Source organism: Nannospalax galili, unplaced genomic scaffold (genome assembly GCF_000622305.1).
Source record: "Nannospalax galili isolate Female #2095 unplaced genomic scaffold, S.galili_v1.0 scaffold79, whole genome shotgun sequence".
Lineage (NCBI taxonomy): Eukaryota > Metazoa > Chordata > Mammalia > Rodentia > Spalacidae > Nannospalax > Nannospalax galili.
This window is the reverse complement of record NW_008343959.1, coordinates 1,701,372-1,706,553: the sequence shown is the minus strand read 5'-3', so window position 1 is coordinate 1,706,553 and position 5,182 is coordinate 1,701,372.

Sequence of the window (5,182 nt, the reverse complement as noted above, 5' to 3'; positions counted from 1 at the left end):
CCAACCAGATTCTATGTCTTTTCTAAAGATTACAGTCTGAACTTCATATTCTATTTAGATTTATTTTGTGTGTGAGAAGCATATTCTGTAAAAGTAGCACTTACCATTTTAATCTCCTTAATTTATGACTTGGAAATTTCACATTTTACTCCTAAAAATGAAGTATTATTCTATCTTATTTTGTTTGCGTCATCAATTTTCTGCAGGGTAAATGCACTTTAGATTACACTTTCAAGATATATATATAATAACATCAATTTTCTAAATCTTATTAATGCAAGAAAGTTAATTGAAATGCTGCAGGGAATTAGAGTCCAATGTAGAGACGTTTTACCCCTAAATATTTTGAGCCTCCCACAGTCTATAGCATATAAACTGTTGAAAGGTTAAATAATACTGTTTCTCTATTAATGTAATTCATATTTAGATGCTTTAACAGAGGAGATTAATTCTGTGTGGAATACATACTCACTTAGACTGGAAAAACTCTCAATTAAATAGTAACAATAATCTCTGGACTGGTCTCTGGATTGAGGTTTGTCTTGCAAACCTGATAATTGTACAGAATAACCCACGTCCAACTGACATTTGGGAACTAATTTAAGCATAAATAGAATCATGTAAGTGCACTGGTCAGAGTGGTCTTCACACTTACATTTCTGTAATGAAAAAATGTGTCCATGGTCTATGAGGATGGTTTTTACCTGGATCTCTTTTGATTCTAATTTTCTGTCTTCTCATTGTCTATTGGTGTATCTTTTCTTTCTCTCCCTTGGGGATATTAAACATAGAGTCTGAAGGTTTCCTTCCCCCTGCTTGGAATGATCTTCTGAATATGAACATGGAGTACAGAATCATTTTATTCAGAAATAGGATTAAATATACTGGCAAATGAGAGGCCCTTCCTTCTGTCTAAAGTTTTGAACCTCAACAGCCCTTACCTCTTCACTGTGCTCAGGTAATTCTCACAGGTTTTCACTTAGGAATAAGGTACCTACAAGAAGGACAAATGTCAAATCAATTATATATAATGTCTGAGAGAGAGAGTTAGAAAGTGTTCTGGGTCTGTGTTTTCTTTTTACATGTAATTTTTATTAACACAGGTATCTCACATTTCTTCCCACAAATTTCAAAGGAAGGAATTAATGTGCAGTCATTAGAATTGGGAGCTTAGGCAGATCCCATGGACCTTGACCCCATCTTTGAACTTTTTAGAATTTCTCCATGTTTGAAGGAATGTATGCAAGGGCTTAGTAGGAGAAAGCTCTTGCTTTTGCTTATATATCTTGAAACCTTTTTGTATATACTCCTGCAGCATTTTCAGATTTTACTAAGATCCTTGATCCTCTTAGAATTTTTGTTTCTGAAAAATGATAGAGTTATGCATCTAACAACATTCTTCTATCACCAACTCTTTTTCAAGAGAGATTTCTCCACAATGTAAAATTTAACTCTGTTGTCAAAATTACATGGCTATAACATTGTGAGTTGATGTTTGGGTTATATATTCTATTCCTTTGTTCTGCATGTCTGTTTCTATATCATTACCATGGTGTCTTTGTCACTCAGATATTGTAGTGTAGTTTTAGGTCAGGGCAGTTGTAATACCTACAGTACACTTCATTCTACTTAAGATTTCTATAGATATGTATGCTTCTTTGTGATTCCAAATGTATTATAATATTTTAAATTATTACTTTATAAATAATATCTTTAGTATTTCAATGTGAATTGCAGTGAATAGATTTCTCTCAGTGCTGTAACCATTTTTAACATATTAATAAATGAGTATTTGAAGTTCTTCCATTTTCTAGGATCTTCAATTTTTTCCAATATCTTAAAATTTTCATTGTCTGGGGGCTGGAGTGATGGCTCAGCAGTTAAGAGCACTGACTGCTCTTGCAGAGGACCCAAGTTTGAATACCAGCATCCACATGGCAACTAACAGTCATCTGTAACTCCAGTTCCAGGGTATCCAATGCCCTCTTCTGACCTACATGGGCATGCATGACACAGGGACATTTACATACATGCAGGTAATATACTCATACACATAAAACAGAAATAAATAAAATTTAAAAATTCATTCTCTAGGTCTTCTGCCTGTTTAATTAGTTTTATCCCTATTTTTTATTTACTTGAATAAAATTCCATCACGCTAATGGAATATTTTGCCTAATTTCTTTCTCAGTAAATCTTTTATTGGTATATGTAGAAGTTACCAATTTTCAGTCTTAACTTATTTTTTAAGTTAACATGCAAAGTTCTAGATATCATTGTGGGATTTAGTAATTATCATCCCCACCTCTCTACTTCCACTGTGTCCCCCTGTAATTCTCCAAGTCTCCATTCCACCTATGTCACCAGTGTCCTTTTGACCCCACATTCTCAGAACATTTTTTATAGTATCTTGGTCTCCATTTTCAGTGTTTTTTTTTTGTTGTTGTTCTTTTATACACCGTTACATAGGTTCATACATAACACAATGTAAGATATGCATGTGATGAAAAATATTATCACTTTGTGTTTGTGTCCTCTTGCTTGATATAGTATTCTCTAGATTCATCCATTTTCCTACAAATTCTTAATTTTCTTTTTCTTTAGAGCTAAAAAAATCATTGTCTAATATACATAATTTCATTATCCAAAAATCTGTTCAAATAAATCTGGGATTATTTTTCTTTATTATTATTGTGAACAGAGAAAAAAATCTATTTTCTATCCCACAATATTGCTTGTAGCATTTTCAAATATAAAAGTTTTCTAGTGTATATATAGGTGGTTATATGTCAAAACTCATGTCACTTACAAGTAGGGGTAGTTTTGCCTTATTCCTTTCCTTTTTGAATACATTTTATTTTTCTCCATCTCTTACTTCTTTAGCCAAGTCTTCAAGTTTTATATTTAGTAAGTGAGAAACAGTTTCCACATTTTTCTCCTTCTAGATTTGAACAAATGCTTTCAGTTTTTCCCAGTATAGTATATTATACAGTACTAATTTGCCATACATTGTAATATTGTGTCAGCATCCATTTCTTCTCTTCTTAAATTCATAATTATTTTACCATAATGTCATATTCAATTTATTGAATGCTTTTTACATATCTATTAAGATTAACATGTGACTTCTGTCATTAAGTCAAAGTGTTTGGTCTATTGCGTTTATTAATTTGTGTAAATTGGAGCAACCTTGCATGATTGATGTAAAATGTACATATTTGTGAAGTGTGGTATTCTTCTTTAGGTGTTCTCAATTTGGTTTACAAATATTTTCTGGAGAATATTGGCATGTATATTCATCAGGGAGATTTATCTTCATTTCTCATTTTGTGGTGTCATTATCCAGTTTTAGCATGAAGGTAATAATGGGTTTCAGGAATGAACTGGTAGTGTCATCTCCTTCTATTTTATGAAAGAAGCTGGGGAGTATTAATGTGAACTATTCCACAGAGACTTTGTGGAATTCAACAGTGAGTTTTGCAGTCATTTATCACCATTTGTTGGAAGAAGTTTAACTACTACTTCAATCTCTTTTCTTGTTATGTGTCTTACTGAGTTGTTTATGAGTTCTTGACTTAAATTTTGGTATGCCATGTGTGTTTAGTAATTTATCCATTCCTTCTCAATTTTCCATCTTTCTTGAATGTGTATATTCTGAGTATTTCCTGCTGAGTCTCTAGATTCCATTGAGATGTGTTCCAAAATCTGTCCTTTTAATTTCTAATTTTACAAATTTGAGTCTTATATCTCTTTCCTTGGATTAGTTTTGAAAGAACCAACTTTTGATTTGTTGTATCATTGTTCTATTAGCTTCCATTTTTCTAATTTCTCCCTAAACCTTGTTATTCATTATAATCTTTTTAATTTGGGTTAGACATCTTTTTTTCTTAGGATCTTAGAACTGAGTCATTAGATTATTGGAAGATCTCTCTGATTTTTAAATATGGGTACCTATATATAGACATTTTTTTCTTAGAACTCCCTTATCTTTAGCTTTGGTTTCAGGTTGATTATTCTGTAAATTTTATATGATTCTAAGAATTTTAAATGTTTCTTCCTTATTGTTTTTCATGTCACTATTTTTCCAACAGCTGATTTTTCAGTTTCCAATCAAAAGAGTGCTTCCATTTGAGGGAGGGGCATTCCCTGGTAATTTTTAGCTTTATTGTATTATAGTCTGGTGAGATAAAATGTATTAGGGACCATTGTAATGTCTCAGTAGGTAATGATGATTTCTGCCAACTTGATGACCTGCATTCAATCCCTAAGACTCACATGGACAAAAAGAGAAATGAATCCAGTCAACAGTTCTCTGACTACTACATGTACCCTGTGGCATTCAGGAGGACACCAACACACATGTATGCACACACACTCACATACAATAATAATAATCATAATAATAATAATAATAATGGTGAAAAATGAAAACAGAAAAGTCTTTAAATTATTATGCATTTGTTTTGGCTTGCTATGATCCACAATGTTAATTATTTTAAAGAATGCTCACAGTACTACTTAAAATGGTTTAAGAAATAATTCAATTTTCCAATACATGTTAGGTACACATTTATTTTCTTCAAAATGCTTACTGTATTTTGATCAGGTGTGTCTCAGAAAGGCACTGGTTGAAGGATTCTTCCATACTTTGGCAGTAGAAGAGAATGAGATTGACTTTGGGAAGTGGGGTAAAGGATGGCCTCCTGATCCTAAGGGTAATGTTCTCAAAGGGATGACGGAATGCAAATATCTTTCACTCATTGGCCATGAAATGACAATTTCAATTTGTCTCTGGCTTTCCTCATGATGTGTGGCTTCAATGCACTTCCCACAGCAACTGGGACAACCAATCAAGAGCTGACTCTCTGAAAGTGTGAGTTCAAATAAAGCTTTTCTCTTATAAGTTGGTTGTTTCAAGTATTTTATGATAATGAAACTTTGATAACATAATTCTGTTCTCCAAATATGTATTTGATCTCTTCATATAGAACTGAATATTTATTTTCAAATGCCTGGTATACCTGTCAAGCACTCATTTATTTTATGTTAGTTATACTTCCATAAATTTTAATTATTGAAATCTTCAGTTTTATGGCATTACATACCTCTAAAACAATTAAAAAATAATGCCATGTGTGGTGGCACACACCTTTAATTCCAGCACTCAGGAGGCAGAGGCAGG